The following is a 21,375-nucleotide window of genomic DNA, read 5'->3' as shown; positions in this document are numbered from 1 at the left end:
TTGAACCAATCACGCACGCGACCACGCGGCTCGCAAATTAAAGGGGACGTATTTGCGCAGCCGTGCCATTCTTTTGACGCACATCGTCGTGCGCCGGTCAGGAACCGGTTAATAATCTTCCACCCTTACGTATTTTCTTTTATTTGTTTTTATTAAAAAAATTAAAACACAGATATAATTTACATTTCATTGCCAATAAGCGTACAAAAAGATTCACATTTAAAATTAATTCAACATTTCATACACATAAAGAACAACAATAACAACTACATAAATAACAACAATATGGGTCAATCCTGCATCTTTCTGATTTTTCTCTCTCTTTTGCCTCTGCCCTCTCCCTCCCACCCACCTCCCCCCAAGGAGGCGGAAGAAGAAGAAAATATATATATATATATAATTTCCTTCCCCTTCTCTTCCCCTCCTCCCCTCCTTTTATGTATTATATAACAACCCCCTACTTCCAACCACCTATTTAAGTGCTAGGTGCCCAATTCCCATTTCTTGTCCTTTAGTGACTGTGCCCTCCATTTTCTGTTATTATGAGGGGACGAGAGTAACACTCTCTTACCCCATTACCTATATGAGAGAGAGAAGGAGAGAAAACAAAAGAAAAAGAGAGGGGGGTTAGAAGGGAGAAACCCCGCTACTCACCCATACTATATTTTTGAAAGTGCATTGTGTACTTATCATCCTTTAATTAACTCCTGTGACTTCTCTAAATTTCTATTCATTTTAAGTGAGAGAAAAAAAAGGGGAGGGGAGAAGAGGGGGAAACCCCCACACCCACCCATACTATATTATTTAAGGTGCATCATGCATATTTATCCCATCTCTTATCCTTTAATTAGTTCATGTGACTACTATAAATTTCTATCTTTAAGGGGGGAGGGGGGGGGAACCAACACACCTTCCGGAGGGGGGGGAGGAAGAGGAGAGAACCACTACTCCTACCTTAAACCAGACAAACCAACGTTACCTAGATACTGCCTTCCCTACTCATATAGCCTGCATAGATCAGAGACTGTCTAAACTCCGCCCAGCCCCCCCCCCCAGGTTCCAATGTCTCCACTGTTTAGTTCCTTATGTTGGTGCATTACCTCCTCCAAAATTCTTATCCTTTCTACCTCCCTCAACCATTCTTGTATCGAAGGGGCTTGCTTGTCCCTTCACCTTTTCGAAATCAATGTATTTGCTCCATTTAATAGAATTGGGATAATTGCTGTTTTATATTTCTTCCTGGGGATAGCCATGGCATGGAACAGACATTGCCAATGGAACCTTCCTTCGGGGTCTGATTCCATTGCTTTTAAAGTAAATGGAGTATTCCTATCAAAACCCACAGCTACCCCCTTTGGGAAACCTATAGAGTTCAAACCCACCCTAGATGAATGCTTAAAATGAGTCTCTTGCAAGAAAACTATATTTGCTGCCAAACCTTTCAATTCCTGCAATATTTGGTGGCGTTTACCCGGGTTATTTAGACCTCTGATGTTGTAGGTGACTATCCTTAAGGGAGGCATTCCTCAAGTAAGTATGGCTTATATTGCTGACTCTTTATAGCCCTAGAGACAAAGACCAATTCTTGTATTTTTCCAGGATCGACCCATTCAACCAACGTAAATGGGAAGAAGACATACATGCCAATTTTCTGCCTATTAATGGAAGGCTGCATTCTCATCCATCTATAAGGCTACTTCCTGCACTACATTATGGGAACCAACCCAGATATTGGCCCAATGATGGTATTTGAACCTTCACATTTCTATTGAAATGTAAAGGTGACACCTGTCCACTTTGTTGGAGAAATTGTGGGGGTAGGTACCATTCTACACATATTGTGGGACTGTCCAAATATTCAGGGCTTTTGGAATGAAATTAGGTTGTGGCCCATACCTTAGCACCTACTCCTGCTCCAGCAACTCTCAACCTAAATATAGACCAAATTCTTCTGAAATCACGAGTGGTTACCCATATACTATTAGCAGCCAAGATATCCATAACTAAACTTTGAAAGACACCTACCGAGGGGAAGTTTTGGTCCTCGTGGTCGGCTTGGTATGAGACATTTACTAAAGACGCCCTGAAGACGTTCATAGGAAACGCAGTGGCAGACCTGGGCATGTGTTACCTGGCGCCAATCCCGGAAGTCCGGGTGTTGCATCACAGATCGAGTGGAACGCACGCTGCCACGGGGGTGGTGAATGGAGCAAGATAGACACTTTTTTGACAAGCGAGCAGCCTCGGTGCCGGGACAAGGAACCTTTTAATGTAAGAGGCCAATCGGTTGTTTTTTATTCTATCATTTTAAAATAAACCAACAGTATTATGCTATGGAAGCCTATATATTCTTTTTTACATATCCTACCTATAACTCCTGAGCAAGAGGCATATGCAAATTCCTGTCTGATGATGTGTATGCAGACACTAAACTGCACAAGCTATATTTGACTTTCTTTCTCATCAAAGAAGTCAAATCCATCTGGTAAGCGCAACCTATACTTTGAGCACATTTGGGTGATTATTAACATCGTATGTGGTGAAGGAGCAACTTACTATAAGCAAGATTCACGTCACTATATCTTAAGTGGTTTGTCACTGAAGAAGATTGGAATCTGTTCACTATTGGGACTTTTTATTTGTATACATTTCAGTGTACTGTGGCACTATTTGGATAGTGGACTTATTATCAATTATTCTCATAAATATTTTCATATATTTATATATTTTTTATGTATTTTTATATTGATTTATTCACCTTTAGCATCCACTAGCGCCCTCTTTTTTTCCTACAACTATTCCTATTAAGTATTACTTGATTTGCAGAGGAGCAGCTTTATTATATTTATATCTATTGTATTTTATTATTTAATTTTGTAGTAATATTCACTCACGATTGAGTAATCAAGCACAGAATTTTCACTTCATTTACTAAAGGGACCTTAGTTCAATCTTGATAATTCTAACATCTGACTTGAATGGATTGTATTCTGTAATTTAGTCATGTATCTATGACTGGATGGATCTTAGATGCTGATTAACATGCTGGTAATACTTGTTCTCTTTGTTGTTCTACTACTACTATGTATGGTCATTTGTATTTGCTTCAAAACTAATAATAAAAATGTATTGTATTGAAATATGTATAGTTAGCTAAAGAGTAGGGGGGGATCTAGAAAGCATGCATTTCTAGTCTGTTAATTTACTGTAAAATAACTTCATTCATTTAGTTCTACTATTATCAACAGCTAAAGCTAGTCATATACTATGTATATTTTATTCTAATTGTTAATTTCTTCCCAGATCCTCTAATGATAAAGGTCCTATGTATTGTTACTATTTACCAGTGAGCTTGGCTTTCTCTTTTCAGCCAATCAAAAAAAAAGGAACATTTACCTGTCAGATCTCCTTACAATTCCAACCTCCCGAGATTCACTGCTGATGTTGTTATTAGATTGTCACACTACTGGGTCTAAATCACTTGTGCCATGCAGAGATCTCTCTGTGGGCATGATCAGTTTAACAAAATACAGGCAGAAACCATGAAATGCTTCCTGACACCACAAAAGAATGATAACAGTTGGTATAATCTGCAGAAAATCTTGACAATTGTATAAATTGGTACCTAGAGGCAAAACACGGCCGCCACTTTCTTTGTTGATGCAGCATAATGTTCAGGAATGTAAGATGCAAGCCTAAACAAAACTGTTCGACCATTTTCTGTAATTGTCCATGCCTAAAGGAACTGAAAATTACTGTAGTGTTATGCATTTGCATGATTAGGCTTTTTGCATGTGGGTTCACTTTTTAAGTTCATTTTATCTAAAGCCTCATGCACACTTGAGCTCAAAAACTCTGCCTCTAAATTCCGTGCACACTGTAGGCATTTATAGGACGTTAGAGGCAGAAAAAAAACACATCACTTGTGCATTCAGGAGAGGAGCTTTTGAGTATAAAAAAATGCCTGATGTGCCTAAGCACAGTTAAACCTGTCTAAATGCATTTTTTTCAATCCAATAGCCAGAAAAAAAAAATTCTGGGCAATGAAACTTTATAAGCAGGATGAAGGTTTCACATCAATAAATAAAAGCTGATCGTTGAAAGCATCCCTGTCAGTGCTAAATGGTTTGTCTCATCCCTGTAAACTGATACATTTGCAGGAGAGCATTTTCTTTTGCAAAATAGATTTAAAAGAAAAGAAAAATGTGTATATCCGTGCTAAGAACTCAAAAGAGCAACAAGCAGCTGTGCACTATAACCTAGATACCAAGCACATTAGAATATATATAAACAAAAGTGCAACACTAAACATATGTGAATACAGTGGAACCTTGGTTTACGAGTAACGCAGTTAACAAGCATTTTTAAAACATTCTGACTCAGTTTGTGAGTGTTGTCATAAAACAAGCAGCATTCAAGATAATAGGGCATGCAGTACCACATTTGGCCAGAGGCGTTGGGGCGCCGGAGCCAAGCAGAGCAGAGCGGAGCCGATCGGAGCCGATCGGAAAAAGTCGGAAATATTCTGTTCCCGAGCCTTTCCAAGGTTTTCCGAGTTCAGCCGGGCTGTCCCTGAGCCTTTCCGGGTATTTCCAAGGCTCTTCCGGCTCCCCCCCACCTCTGTCAACATGCGTACTACATGCCATAGAAGTCAATGCGGGACGAATTATCTTTGTTTCCATTGACTTGTATGGGGAAATTCGCTTTGATATGCGAGTGCTTTGGATTACAAGCATTCTCCTGGAACGGATTATGCTCGTAATCCAAGGTTCCACTGTACATACAAATAAAGTGCAAATACCGTACAATAAAGTCTGTATATCAATATAGTCAAAATGAGAAATAATCAAACTATAAATCCATAGAAAAGAGTCACATTATTTTTGTTCTGTTAAAATCTACCTGTATAGCTTTTTTTGGGCTCATGGAGTCATTTATGCAAATTCTTTCAATAAAACCTTTATGAAAAAAAGAGAATAGTCACATAAAAAAGTCCATAAATCCGTACTGAGGATAAAAGCCAAATAACCACCAGCATGACACCCACTGCACATAAACGATTGAAGGCTTACCAGAGAACCAGCGACCACCCTTACTCAGGGAAGTCAGAAAGCACTCAACTGAATCTTATGCCGCGTACACACGATCATTTTTCGGCATGAAAAAAATGACGTTTTCAAAAAATGTCATTTAAAATGATGGTGTGTGGGCTTCACATAATTTTTCGGGTTCTGAAAAACGACAATTTTTTTTCCCGAACATGCTGCATTTTTTAACAACGTTTTAAATTATGTCGTTTTTCAGGTTGTAAAAAATGATCGTGTGTGGGCTAGAACGACGTTAAAAGCCCACGCATGCTCAGAAGCAAGTTATGAGACGGGAGCGCTCATTCTGGTAAAACTACCGTTCGTAATGGAGTAAGCACATTCATCACGCTGTAGCAGACAGAAAAGCGCAAATTGTCCTTTACTAACACGGAATCAGCTAAAGCAGCCCCAAGGGTGGCGTCATCCGCATGGAACTTCCCCTTTATAGTGCCGTCGTACGTGATGTACGTCACCGTGCTTTGCTAGAGCATTTTTTTAAAACGATGGTGTGTGGGCAACGTCGTTTTAATGATGAAGTTGGAAAAAAAAACGTTTTTTCTACATGCCGAAAAACTTTGTTTTTTTCATGCCGAAAAATGATCATATGTGTACGCGCCATTAGATCCACTTACTGGCCACATCACCAGGTGAAAATAGAAGAAAACAAATGCACCCATCTCATCTAAAAATTGGTAAGCTGCAAAAAAACAAGTTTGCTTTTGGGATTAATACTGCTTTAAAGTGGTTCTAAAAGCAGAAGATTATTTAGATAAATAAAACTTCAGTGTGTAGCAGTCCCCTTAGTGCCCCTAATACTTACCTGAACCCAATTTCGATCCAGCAATTTTGCACGTGAGACTCGGATGTCCTAGACTCTCCCTCCTAATTTGCTAAGACATACAGCGGGCGCCATTGGCTCCCCCTGCTGTCAATCAAAGTCAGTGAGCCAATGAGGAGAGAGAGGCCGGACCGCGGCTCCATGTCTGAATGGACACACAGAGCAACAGCTCGGATCAAGTGCCCCCATAGCAAGCTGCTTGCTGGGACACTCAGTAGAAGGGAGGGGCCAGGAGCACCGGAGAAGGACCCGAGAACAGGAGTACCTGGGCTGCTCTGTGCAAAACCATTACACAGGGCAGGTAAGTATAACATGTTTGTTATTTTTAAGAAAAAAAGAACAAGACTTTAGTATACCTTTAACCACTTGCCAACCACCTTCTGCAGATATACTGCGGCAAGGCAGCTCAGCTGCGCAAACCGATGTACCTGTACATCAATCCGTGCATGTGGTACTGTGGGTGCGTGCCCCCTCGCAGGCCGGGGGAGCTTGCACATGGGTCTAATGGACTCGATGTCCGCCGGCCACCCGTGATCGTGCTGCACAGAGGCAGAACGGGATCTGTCTACGTAAACAAGGCAGATCCCCATTCTGACAGGGGTAAACTCTGAGATCTGCTTTTCCTAGTGATCAGGAACAGTAATCTCTGTGTTGTTCCAGTAAGCCCACCCCCCACACAGTTAGAACACACCCAGGGAACACAGTTAACCCTGTGATCGTCCCCTAGTGTTAACCCCTTCCCTGCCAGTGTCCTTTATACATTGATCAGTGCATTTTTTTTAGCACTGATACCTGAATTGGTGTCACTGGTCCCAAAAAAAGTGTCACTTAGGGTCAGATTTGCACACCACAATGTCACAGTCCTGCTAGAAATCACAAATCGCTGCCATTATCAGTAAAACCAATAAAGTCCCTAAATCTATCCCCTATTTTGTAGACACTATAACTTTTGCTCAAACCAATCAATATACACTTATTGTGATATTTTTTTACCAAAAATGTGTAGCAGATTTCATTTTGGCCTAAACTGATAAGGAAATTAGATTTTTTAAATATTTTATTCTTGGCACTGTGGCAGACAGGAGGTGAAAGCCATTGCAGCAAGAGGCTGTGTGAGTTGATATTCCAACGCCATGAGCTTTCTGATCTCCCGTGATTCCACGGCCGCATTCTATCATCCGGCATAGCACCTGGAGGTATATGCAGTGCAAGCTCCTCTCGATCGGACCTAGGCCCTTCTGTAAAGTAGCACAAACTTGAAATAACTGCTTGAAGAAGTGTATCCCCTCCCTCTGTGGATCTGGTCCCAGCTCTACTACTCAGCAGATCCTACCAGCCCTCCTGACTGCTCTGGAGATCTCTCAGGGTTAAAAGTGATCAGCAAGATCCAATTTATGCAATATCCACGACCATGCAATTATTGATGACTGAGGCACAGCCTCTGTGAACAGCTGTCAAACTGGAAGCAGACCATCCGAGTCCAGGAGACATATTGCTGCATAGCTGAATCCTATATCTGGTTTAGTGACCAATCGCTTTATGTGACCTTTTCTAAACAATTAGGTCAACATACTGCGGTAAGAAGCCATCTATTAGAGCACTTTTGGGGGATCTTTTTTCTTGGTGGAGGATGACACCTTCCATATGAACATTCAATATTGTTCTTTTAGTTGAATCTTTCTAGGACCTACTTGAATGGATTTCACCCAAATCACTATTTGATTGGACTTTATTTATTTCACTATTTTTCACCATATTCTCTTTGGTCTATATATTATTATATATACTTTTACATTTAATTTAATTTATTATTGTATAGATAAATTGTTCACCATTCGTGTATATTAGGCTGTTGGCACAGACGGATTCATTTAGTCACTTTTGATTATTTACCATTTTGAGCGCCCCCTTTCACACACTATCATTATCTAATTCTGACCTTTGACCTCGGTCTCAATTTTAGGGGAGCAGCCTTTTCACCAATAATATTTATGTCATTATATTTATTTACCTATATTTTATTTTATTGGCGCGAGATACCATCTCTTTCATATGGTGTAACCCAGCAATCTTTCCCATAGCACAGGGTCCCGCCCTCACAATATATATATATATATATATATATACACATATATAAAAATATTTTTTTAGCATGTAAAGGTAGGAGTCCCAATACTTATGTTAATATAGGGCCATATTCACGTAGAATCGCGGCGGCGTAACGAATGGTAGATACGTTACACCGCCACAAGTTTTCATCGCAAGTGCCTGATTCACTAAGCACTTGCGATGAAAACTACGCCGGTGGCCTCCGGCGCAAAGCAGGCAAATTCAAATGGGCGTGTGCCATTTAAATTAGGCACGCTCCCGCGCCGGACCTACTGCGCATGCTCCGTTTCGCAATTCCCGTCGTGCTTTGCGCGCCGTGACGTCATTTTTTCGAACGCGACACGCGTAGCGTACTTCCGTATTCCCGAACGTGTTACGCAAACGACGTTACATTTTAAATTTCAACGCGGGAACGACGGCCATACTTTAGACAGCAATACGATTGCTGACTAAAGTTAGGGCACCCAAAACGACGACTAAATTTGCGATGGGAAACTAGACTAGCGGCGACGTAGCGAACGCGAAAATCCGTCGTGGATCGCCGTAACTCCTAATTTGCATACCCGACGCTGGTTTACGACGCAAACTCCCCCCATCGGCGGCCGCGGTACTGCATCCTAAGATCCGACAGTGTAAAACAATTACACCTGTCGGATCTTATGGATATCTATGCGTAACTGATTCTATGAATCAGTCGCATAGATAGAAACAGAGATACGACGGCGTATCAGGAGAAACGCTGTCGTATCCCCTTTGTGAATCTGGCCCATAGTGTATGTATATATTTACACACACCTCTCCCCGTTCTGCAGCTCCTGTGACCGATTGCGGTACTCCGGCGGTGATCGGTTCCGTGGGTCCCGCGACCGCTGTCATGGTGCTTCGGACCGGGTCGCGGGTGCGCGCGACCCACGGCTGGGCACTTAAAGGTACGTGATTGTGCCCAGCCGTGCCATTCTGCCGACGTATATCGGCGTTAGGCGGTCCTTAAAGGGTCACTAAAGGAATTTTTTTTTGCTAAATAGCTTCCTTTACCTTACTGCATTCCTGGTTTCATGTCCTCATTGTTCGTTTTTGCTTTGATGTTGCTGTAATTCCTCTCTGTTCTGGACACTTCCTGGTTGTCTGTTTCCTGATCACCACAGTACTGGTAGATTTCTCACTGTGGTGACTAATCAAGGAGGTGTGATTACTGGTGTGTCAGCACCAATCCAGTTTCGTTTTACAAAGCATCACTGCCCTCTATTGGCTCTTTGTCTCTGTACATCAGAGAACCAGGAAACAACAGCAACAACGAAACTAAACTGTAGGTACATTATATGATTGGTTTTTATCTATTTTTAATCATTTTTAAAGGGAATCACTTAACTATTATGTCACTATACACTGTAAACAGTCATTTCAGCTAAAAAAAATGTTTTCCTTTAGTGACCCTTTAAGTGGTTAAAGTTCATGTGCGTGCGAAGGCAGGTGTCCCAATACTTTTGATAATATAATGTATATATATATAGTACGCAATTAATGTAATGTTAGGAAAAAAAAATCACATGTGTGGAAAGAGGTCAGCAGACATTTACAAATATACCCATTGAGGCCAGGTTCACACCTATGCTAATTGAGTGCGGCTTAAACCGCATCTAATTCGCAGGACATTTCAAAATACATTGTTTTCAATGAGGCTGGTTCACATATGTGCGATGCATCCGCACTGCGCATTGCCTCCAAACCGTGTGCGGTTTTTATGTCTTGCGGTGCGGCTCAGGTGCGAATTCAGTCCCATTATCTTCTATGGGTACGCAGCTGAATTTGCAGATGTGTTCATTTCTCTTCAGTATTTGTCTCATTCAGTTCAATACACTTCCCCCCCTCCCCCTCCCCTCTCCTAGGTCTCCAAATTCGCACCTGATCTGCAGCTAAAACACAGTTGATCTGCAGAACACCTTATAGAGAAATTCGCAAAGACAACGGAGCTCCAAAACGCAACGCACTAGTGTGATTCAGGCCTGAATATATGTGTATTTGAGAAAGGAATGGTGTTTTGGCTTCAAAAGCTGCTGCTTGTCAGGATCGCCTGCCAATGTCTTTAATCTGAATATTGATGGTGTTATTTTCCAAAAATATATTTGCAGCAAGTGCATACTTTTTTCCCACTCTTGACATGAACAATCTTTTCAGATTGTGTTCCACCTTGTATCATGCATAATAAAACCGAGTTCTTTTGCTGTCATTTTCTTGGCTCACTGTAACATTTGACAGCTGTATTAAAATATTCCACAGAAGATGACAAAAAAAGAACACACAATAGATACAACTTGAGTCACAAGGTAAACAAACATGCCAGGACACAGTACATTTGTGTAATTGAAAAAAAAAAAAAACTTGTGGGGTTTGATAGAAGGCCCAACTTAATAAATGTTAATTTTAAGGAATATCTTGTTATGCAAACTAGAATAAAGAAAATGGAAAATAAATTTATGTATGTTGCAAATTTAATTTGTCACAAAAATAAAAGCGGGTCACCATGGGCAACAACCGAGCTTCATTCCCATATTTTTATATACAGTATCTCACAAAAGTGAGTACACCCCTCACATTTTTGAAAATATTAAATGATATATTTGTGACAACACTGAAGAAATTACACTTTGCTACAATGTAAAGAAGTGAGTGTACAGCTTGTATAACAGTGTAAATTTGCTGTCCCCTCAAAATAACGTAACACACAGCCATTAATGTCTAAACTGCTGGCAACAAAATGAGTACACCCCTAAGTGAAAATTTCCAAATTGGGCCCAATTAGCCATTTTCCCTCCCACTCGTTAGTGTTACAAGTCTCAGGTGTGAATGGGGAGCAGGTGTGTTAAATTTGGTGTTATCACTCTCACTCTCTCATACTGGTCACTGGAAGTTCAATAAGTCCAAATTGGGCCCAAGACTGCAAGACTCTTGTCCGGCCGCACCTGGAGTATGCCGTCCAGTTCTGGGTGCCAGTCCTCAGGAAGGATGTGCTGGAACTGGAGAGAGTCCAGAGAAGGGCAACAAAACTAATAAAGGGAATGGAGGATGTTAGTGATGAGGGGCACTAAACTTGTTCTCTCTGGAGATACTTGAGAGGGGATATGATTTCAATGTACAAACACTGTACTGTGACCCCACAATAGGGATAAAACTTTTCTGTGAAAGGGAATTTAATAAGACACGCAACCATTCACTAAAATTAAAATAAATGTGGTTTAACCTTAAACTGCGTAGAGGGTTCTTTACTGTAAGAGCGGTAAGGATGTGGAATTCTCTTCCACAAGCAGTGGTTTCAGCGGGGAGCAACAAAAAAAAAACTATTAGATAAGCACCTGAACAACAACAACAACATACAGGGATATACAATGTAATACTGACATAAAATTACACACAGGTTGGACTTGATGAACTTGTGTCTTTTTTCAACCTCACCTACTATGTAACTATGTAACATGGCACCCCATGGCAAAGAACTCTCTGATGATCTGAAAAAAGAACTGTTGCTCTACATCAGTGGTCTCCAAACTGTGGCCCGGTGGCCCGGATGCGGCCCTTTGCTTGCCTTTATCCGGCCCTTGGGGCACTGCTCCTCCCACTGATACGAGACCCTACTCTGTTATCTGACACCGACAATGGAGCATCATTTCTCCCACTAACACCACTAATGGGGCGCTATTCCTCCCTATGATACCAACAATGGGACACTATTCCTCCCCCTAATGCTAGATCTTTACTCCCACTGATGCCAGGAAAATTTCCACCCCCTGCTGGCCAAAGTCCGGCCCTCCAAGAGTCTGAAGGACAATAAACTGGCCCTTTGTTTAGAATGTTTGGAGACCTCTGCTCTACATGAAGATGGCCTAGGCTATAAGAAGATTGCCAAGACCCTGAAACTCAGCTATAGCATGGTGGCCAAGACCATACAGCGGTTCAAAATGACAGGTTCAACTCAGAACAGGCCTTGCCATGGTCGACCAAAGAAGATGAGTGCACATGCTCAGAGTCAAATCCAGAGGTTGTCTTTGGGAAGTAGATGTATGAGTGCTGCCAGCATTGCTGCAGAGGTTGAAGGGGTGGGGTGGTCAGCCTGTCAGTGTTCAGACCATACGCCGCACACTGCATCAAATTGGTCTGCAGGCTGTCATCCCAGAAGGAAGCCTCTTCTAAAGATGATGCACAAGCACAAGAAAGCTTGCAAATAGTTTTCTGAAGACAAGCAGACTAAGGACATGGATTACTGGAACCATGTCCTGTGGTCTGATGAGACCAAGATAAACTTTTTCGGTTCAGATGGTGTCAAGCGTGTGTGACTACAACCAGGTGAGGAGTACAAAGACAAGTGTGTCTTGCCTACATCAAACATGGTGGTGCGAGTGTCATGTTCTGGGGCTTCATGAGTGCTGCCAGCATTGGGAAGATACAGTTCATTGAGGGAACCATGAATGCCAACATGTACTGTGACATACTGAAGCAGAGCATGATCCCCCTCCCTTTGGAGACTGGGCCATAGGTCAGTCTTCCAACATGATAACAAACACACCTCCAAGAAGACCACTGCCTTGCTAAAGAAGCTGAGGGTAAAGGTGATGGACTGGCCAAGCATGTCTTCTGACATAAATCCTATTGAGCATATGTGGGGCAATTTCAAATGGAAGATAGAGGAGCACAAGGTCTCTAACATCCACCAGCTCTGTGATGTCATCAATTTAGGAGTGGAAGAGGACTCCAGTGGCAACCTGTGAAGCTCTGGTGAACCTTAATGCCCAAGAGGATTATGGCAGTGCTGCAAATTATCATAACCACATAAAATATTGACACTTTGGGCCCAATTTGGACATTTTCACTTAGGGGCATACTCACTTTTGTTGCTAGCGGTTTAGAAATAATGGTTTGTTGAGTTATTTTGAGGGGACAGCAAATTGACACTGCTATACAAGTTGTACATTCACTACTTGTAGGAAAGTGTAATTTCTTCAGTGTTGTCACAAAAATGTGAGGGATGTACTCACGTTTGTGAGATATTGTAAATATCCTCCAAGGGGAACCAGTTTGTTATATAATGCTGTGCAGTTTTCAAAAAAGTGACCTTAGTTTTAATACCTTAGCAGTAGGCTGTGACCAACATCAACAAAGCCTGTCACAAAAGATCAGCTACATCATGCCACATTTATTTACCTTTTCCATTTTTCAGAATAGTTGGGCTAACACTTAATTCTGTTTCCTGAATTCCTGGCTTCTTTTTATTGAAAAGCTACTTCCTTCTTATCTGCAGGAATTTCTTAAACCCTTGATGCAGATATAACCAAGACAGAGATGATGGAGGCAAAAGTGCTTAAAGGGGTTGTAAAGGTACCATTTTTTTCCCTAAATAGCTTCCTTTACCTTAGTGCAGTCTTCCTTCACTTACCTCATCCTTCGATTTTGCTTTTAAATGATCTTATTTCTTCTGAGAAATCCTCACTTCCTGTTCTTCTGTCTGTAACTCCACACAGTAATGCGAGGCTTTCTCCCTGGTGTGGAGTGTCGTGCTCGCCCCCTCCCTTGGACTATAGGAGAGTCAGGACGCCTGCTAACACACAGCTCCTTTCTCTATCTGCAACGTAGAGAGCGTCCTGACTCTCCTGTAGTCCAAAGGAGGGGGCAAGCACAACCCTCCACACCAGGGAGAAAGCCTTTCATTACTGTGTGGAGTTACAGACAGAAGAACAGGAAGTGAGCTTTCTCCCTGGTGTGGAGTGTCGTGCTCGCCCCCTCCCTTGAGGGGGGAGGGGGACAGCAGGAGAGTCAGGACGCCCACTAACATACAGCTCCTTTCTCTATATGCAACGTAGAGAGCGTCCTGTCTCTCCCTCAAGGAAGGGGGCGAGCACAACACTCCACACCAGGGAGAAAGCCTTACATTACTGTGTGGAGTTACAGACAGAAGAACAGGAAGTGAGGATTTCTCAGAAGAAATAAGGACATTTAAAAGCAAAATCGAAGGATGAGATAAGTGAAGGAGGACTGCACTAAGGTAAAGGAAGCTATTTAGGGGATTTTTTTTTTACCTTTACAACCCCTTTAAGCCCTCCAAAACACTGGGCCCTGATGGCTTTGTGGGTCTGTACTATTAAAAATATTCATCTCCCTTGACAGTCCACTTAACTCACCTTTTTAAGCCCGCTTAAATGGGATGCCCTCCCCTCCTCCCTCATTAATCACTATGTAGCACACCCCCTAAGGAGCCACAAGTAAACTGGGACCCAAGCCCCACCCTGTACAGCCAGGGACACTGAATTTTCACAGGCACTCTTGAGACAGAGAAAAGTCAGTCAGTGTCTTTGTTTTGTTTTTTGTTATTTATTGAGGGTAATAACTTGGATAGGGATGGGAGGTTATGGGATGCCCATTTGACTTTGAAAGCTTCAGGGACAACTTTCTATAAACAGTCCCTATGCACAGCTCCTCTTTTTCCTCCAGCACACACATGCTTACAGAACCCAGCTGGATCACTGTGGAGATCCGACAGTCACTCAGTCAGATTTAAAGCGTTGACCCATTACAGGCAGAAACCTGAGGCCCCATATTGTGTAGCAAGTTTTACAGTGTCTAGCCCGTATCACTCCAGTTGCTACTGATACCAGCACCACCTCTTGAGGCACTGCCAACCTGCTTAGCAGACCGTTGTCCGCCGAAAATTTAATAGCCTGCTATCCACCATTTGTTGGCTGAAAGTTGGACAACAATTGTCAGAATGAGCGTACTAACGGACAGATTTTAGGTCAACAGTCTGTCAACAGACAAAACCATGCCAACAATCGGATCGTGTGTACAGGGCTTTAATACATTTTTTATTTTAGTTTCACTTGTTTTGACTTTTTTTTTTAAAACTCTCTTTATTTAATGATAAAGATGTGGCCCATCCAGTGGTTCCTTTAATTCAGAGCTGCAAATGCTTACCTCTCCTTTTCTGGCCTTTGATCAAAAGCTTGCCAGGAGGGGAGGAACCTGACTGTAACCTCAAACTCCCTCCTGTCCACTAGCACCAGAGAAGATGAATAAGTGTATTAAGTATAGGAGGGGTGGTGGCCATTTTGTTTGAGGAGTGTGGAGAATAGGACACACTGGATAACAAGAAGACTTTAACAAACCATATTGGTTTGAAGAAGGAGTGCCTGGGCATGCTCCAAAACATGCACCGCCCACCCTGATGTCACTTCCTGTTGCCTGTATTCCATGCTGTCCCTGACCGCATGGCTCTCCATATTAGATCAGAGAGACAGTGTTTCCCACTGCTAGTCAGCTGGAACTTCTGCCTGCAGCTGTCTTAAATCTCAGAAGTCATCCCACTGGACGTAAAGGATTAATTAATATGTCTGTTTTTCATTTCCATTTTAATTTTGTAAGTACTTTGGCAGTGCTGCCCATTAATTTTAATGGGCAGGGCATTTTGGGAGCGGTGTATACACCGCTCCCAAACCGCCCCCAAAGATGCTGCTTGCAAGACTTTTTTTCCTGTCCCGCAAGCGCACTGCCCCAGTGTGAAAGCACTGGGAAGGTATAAGAGCCAATTTTCAAGCACTTAGTGTGAAAGGGGTATAACGTGTTTTATTACTGCACTTAGAAGCACCTTTTCTCTGCTTTGTTTGGCTAACTTGTGCCACCTGTCCACTCTATCAAGGGTCCTAAGCAAGAGAGACCTTTCTCATTATGTCAGGCTCCTTCATCAGTAGTGTTGAGCAGAATATGCCATATTCGATTTCGCGATATATCTCGAATATATATTCGAATATTCGAGATATATTCGCTAAATTCGAATATTCGTGATATTTTATCGAAAGTAAATGATTGCGATTTTTCGCTATTGCGAATGCGAAAATAATTGCGATTTTTTGATAACTGCGGTAGGAGCACTCTGATTGGCTCAGAATATTCGTGATATTTTATCGAAATATCGCAACATGCGAATGCGATATTTATTGCGCAATTTCGAGAAATGCTGGAGGAGCGCTCTGATTGGCTCAGAATATTCGTGATATTTTATCAAAATATCGCAACATGCGAATGCGATATTTATTGCGCAATTTCGAGAAATGCTGGAGGAGCGCTCTGATTGGCTCAGAATATTCGTGATATTTTATCGAAATATCGCAACATGCGAATGCGATATTCATTGCGCAATTTCGAGAAATGCTGTAGGAGCACTCTGATTGGCTCAGAATATTCGTGATATTTTACAATACAAAATAATTGCGAATATTCGGCAAATGCGGAAGGAGCACTCTGATTGGCTCAGAATATTCTTGATATTTTACAATACAAAATAATTGCGAATATTCGGCAAATGCAGAAGGAGCACTCTGATTGGCTCAGAATATTCTTGATATTTTACAATACAAAATAATTGCGAATATTCGGCAAATGCGGAAGGAGCACTCTGATTGGCTCAGAATATTCTTGATATTTTACAATACAAAATAATTGCGAATATTCGGCAAATGCAGAAGGAGCACTCTGATTGGCTCAGAATACTCTTGATATTTTACAATACAAAATAATTGCGAATATTCGGCAAATGCGGAAGGAGCACTCTGATTGGCTCAGAATATTCTTGATATTTTACAATAGAAAATAAAAAGTGTTTTGCATTGGTGGTGATTCTTTACTCTATCCATCTGTCACAGCCGTTTGTCAATCAAACACCTTAAAGATTGAACACGTTCATGCTGCATGCTTTGGACTTTTTTTCACTTCACATATCAAAGACATTTTTATGAAAGATTATTTTTCTATTATTGGGACTATATTTCTTTATATATTTGTTTCACTGTGTATTTCACAAGTTATTTGCGCTTGCTTATTTTATAATTTGCCCACATGTCTTGTCACTAGACATATTTTTTATTCTTGTAGAGCGACTCCATTTTCTGTCTTGTATTAATTTATGTTGTATAACATTTTTGAGTTGCTGCTGTATTCTCCCCTTTTTTAAGGTATGCGCAATTTTTTCCTTCTTACAAAAAATAATAATATCAAACATACAAATATTCATAACATACACATACACAAAGCCCCCCCCTTTTGCATCAGAGACAATCAGAGTTCTCCTACCACAGTTATCGAAAATTCGCAATCATTTTCGCATTCGCAATAGCGAAAAATCGCAATTTTTTTTTTTTCAATTTGGCAACATAAAAGGATCGCCTCAGCTTAGCTACTCGGCCCAGGGTCTCTAATCATACCAGCAATGCTTTTAGACGTCGATAGGATGTGATCTGTTTTAAAAATCAAATTGAAAAAATGCGAATATTCGGAATTGCGAATATTCACCGCGAAATTCGAAATATAGCGCGATTTCTCGAATATGCTATATTCGAGTCGAATATTCGCAATGCGAATATTCGTGAGCAACACTATTCATCAGCTACGTGACAGTGTGTATATGTGCCAATCTGTGACAGTGAGAGATGAACTACTGGACAATGTGGTGCTTCTCTAAACTTTGGGTATGGCTGTTGAAGAAGCTGCTGCAGAGACCGCCACAGAAACTGTGCTGAGCTGCAGAGAACAGAGGAGCTGCAGATCAGGAGAGACTTGGCTGCCAGATAAGAAAGTAAACAGCTCCAGGTAAGATGAATCCTGAAGATCCAACTGACACAGGCTTGAGAGGGAAGCCCCATGTATAATGTGACCTCTCACCTGACCTTCTGGGAACAAACACTGAACAGCATTAGTGGTCAGAAGCCCTTTGGCCTCCTATACAGATGCTGACCTAGCTGGTGATTAACTTAGAAATGTTTCTGCCAGGTGTGAGCCTGGAATTTTTGGGGCATTCCCTAAGGATTATAAGTACTCTCTCAAAAAAGAGGCATAGTACTCCAATGGGAGTTAACAGACCCCAACACTGGTAAGGTGTGTCTTAGCCCATAGTACTGGCCATTCGAATAGTTAGGGTCTCAGAATTGTACTTTATATAGGCCATATTGTTTTCCCTTATAACCAAATATAACAGTTGCCTTCCTTTTAACGTGTGAAAATGTTCTGCAATGTACAACTATTCTGGCAATGAGCTTTTTTGGTTCTAATATATGTATATGTTTTTTCTTAGTAGAAAATCGATAAAAATAAATGTTCTCTACACATGTCAATGATGACACTCATTTCCCAGGAGTCTCTGGGTGTCTCGTCACATTCGGCTCCCCATCACAGATTGCTCCGGAAGTGACGTTCCGTCGCCGCCATCTTGCTAAACCCCACACTCCTGCACAGTAATGATAGAGTGAGAAGGGAGCAAGCGGAAAACTTGTTATACCCACTGGAGTTTTAGATTTCACAAACACAAAACGGAGCTTATATGCTTAAAGCGGGAGTTCACCCAATTATGTTTTTTTTTATGTTTTCCCCTTAGATGGATGCTCGTTTTGTCTAGGGGAATCGGCTAGTTGTTTTAAAATATGAGCCGTACTTACCGTTTTCGAGATGCATCTCCTCCGTCGCTTCCGGGTATGGGTCTTCGGGAGCGGGCGTTCCTTCTTGATTGACAGTCTTCTGAGAGGCTTCCGACGGTCGCATCCATCGCGTCACTAGTAGCCGAAAGAAGCCGAACGTCGGTGCGGCTCTATACTGCGCCTGCGCACCGACGTTCGGCTTCTTTCGGAAAATCGTGACGCGATGGATGCGACCGTCGGAAGCCTCTCGGAAGACTGTCAATCAAAATAGGAACGCCCAGTCCCGCAGCCCATACCCGGAAGCGGCGGAGAAGATGCATCTCGTAAACGGTAAGTACGGATCATATTTTAAAACAACTAGCCGATTCCCCTAGACAAAACGAGCATCCATCTAGGGGGAAATAGTGTCATGTGCGGGTGAACCTCCGCTTTAAATACATAGGGCCAGATTCACAAAGGGGATACGATGGCGTATAGAATCAGTTACACATAGATATCCATAAGATCCGACAGGTGTAATTGTTTTACACTGTCGGATCTTAGGATGCAGTACCGCGGCCGCCGCTGGGGGGAGTTCTCGTCGTAAACCAACATCGGGTATGCAAATTAGGAGTTACGGCGATCCACGACGGATTTTCGCGTTCGCTACGTCGTCGCTAGTCTAGTTTCCCGTCGCAAAGTTAGTCGTCGTTTTGGGTGCCCTAACTTTAGTCAGCAAACGTATTGCTGTCTAAAGTATGGCCATCGTTCCCGCGTCGAAATTTAAAAATGAACGTCGTTTGCGTAAGCCGTCCGGGAATACGGAATTACGCTACACGCGTCGCCGTTCGAAAAAATTACGTCACAGCGCGCAAAGCACAACGGGAATTGCGCAACTGAGCATGCGCAGTAGGTCCGGCGCGTGAGCGCGCCTAATTTAAATGGCACACGCCCATTTGAATTGGCCCGCCTTGCGCCGGAGGCCGCCAGCGTAGTTTTCATCGCAAGTGCTTTGTGAATCAGGCACTTGCAATGAAAACTTGCGGCGGTGTAACGTATCTACGTGAATCTGGCCCAGTATTTGGAAATCCGACGGACTGTTTAGATGTTAAATTTTAAAAGCAGCAGCAAACCTGCTGACCTTACATGGTTGCTCATGTGACAGAACACCTCTGATTTTCACATTTAACATGTAAACAGTCCGTTGGATTTACAATTACTGTATTTAGGCATATAAGCTCCGTTTTGTGTTGAAAATAACTGTGAAATCTAAAACTCCGGTGGGTGGAATATGATGTCCGCTTGCCCCCTTCACACTCTATCATTACTGTGTAGGAGTGCGGGGTGCAGCAAAATAGCGGAACGTCACTTCCAGAGCAATCTGTGATGGGGAGCCAAATGTGACGAGACATGGGCATTACTGTGCCTAAAAATCGCCCAGCATGCCCCTCTCCCTGAAAACCAGGAAGAAAAAGGAACTGGACTTCACATGCCCACACATATGATGGATACGGCCACAACATGAGCTGGAGGATATAAGGCAAGTGTTTGCAATGATTTCTGGAACGACTGTGGAGCTATTAATATGTTTTAGGGACTATTTAATGTGATTAATTTTAGCTTGCCAAAAAAAAAATTATGCCCGGAACCCCGCTTTAACTGCGTTACTCGCAATCCGAGGTTCCACTGTATATATATATATATATATATATATATATATATATATATATATATATATATATATATATATATATATATATATAATTTGTTCCGCATTGACTTCAATTGCATGCAATAACGCATGCGACCAGAGATGGGGGGGGGGCGCCGGAGAGCCGGATATACTGTGGGCCAGATTCTCGTAGGAGCGCGTAACTATGTGCGGGCGTAACATATCTGATTTATGTTACGCCTCCGCAACTTAGAGGGGCAAGTGCAGTATTCTCAAAGCACTTGCTCTATAAGTTGCGGCGGCGTAGCGTAAATCGGCCGGCGTAAGCCTGCCTAATTCAAATGTGGGACAGGGGGGCGTGTTTTATGTTAATGTTCTGTGACCCGACGTGATTAACGTTTTTCACGAACGGCGCATGCGCCGTCCGTGGAAATCTCCCAGTGTGCATTGCTCCTAATACACCGCAAGGACGTATTGGTTTTGACATGAACGTAAATTACGTCCAGCCCCATTCATGGACGAGTTACGGAAACGACGCAAAAATTTTAAATTTTGTCGCGGGAACGACGGCCATACTTAACATTGGTACGCCGCACTTACGCCACCATATAGCAGGGGTAACTTTACGCCGGAAAAGCCTAACGTAAACGGCGTAACTGTACTGCGTCGGCCGGGCGTACATTCATGAATTTGCGTGTCTAGCTGATTTACATGTTTCTAAGCGTAAATCAGCGTACACGCCCCTAGCGGCCAGCGTAAATATGCAGTTACGATCCGACGGCGTAAGAGACTTACGCCTGTCGGATCTAAGGGAAATCTATGCGTAACTGATTCTAAGAATCAGGCGCATAGATACGACGGCGCAACTCAGAGATACGACGGCGTATCTGGAGATACGCAGTCGTATCTCTTCTGAGAATCTGGCCCTGTATGTATTAATATACACACACATATGTTTTGCAATGCATTTCTGAATGGTTGTTTTACAAGGTGAGGGTTCACAAATACTTTAATGACATCAATACTCAATATTGCCTGCAGTGGAATTTATTACCAAGGCTTCCTTGTTCACTTATATGATCTACCTGCAAGCCTCGAGCCTCGCCTGAGGACAACCATTCTGTGCACGGTTCTTTTATATCCCTTCTGCTACAGCACCTGCACATTATGCTTTAGACTTTTTATGGCTTCTGCATTCAAATTATATGTTGATGTGTCTTTGTACAAAACAAACATCAGGGTAGC

At 42.3% G+C, this 21,375-nt stretch overlaps 1 protein-coding gene across 1 annotated transcript in view; it reads right to left on the bottom strand.

The window, feature by feature from the left end:
* C10H11orf53 (chromosome 10 C11orf53 homolog) overlaps positions 1–21,375 on the bottom strand; it is a 159,671-nt gene that overhangs the window by 105,013 nt on the left and 33,283 nt on the right. The window lies entirely within an intron of this gene.

The sequence above is a fragment of the Rana temporaria genome, chromosome 10, assembly GCF_905171775.1.
Source record: "Rana temporaria chromosome 10, aRanTem1.1, whole genome shotgun sequence".
Taxonomy (NCBI): domain Eukaryota; kingdom Metazoa; phylum Chordata; class Amphibia; order Anura; family Ranidae; genus Rana; species Rana temporaria.
This window is presented reverse-complemented; position numbering and strand designations above follow the sequence as displayed.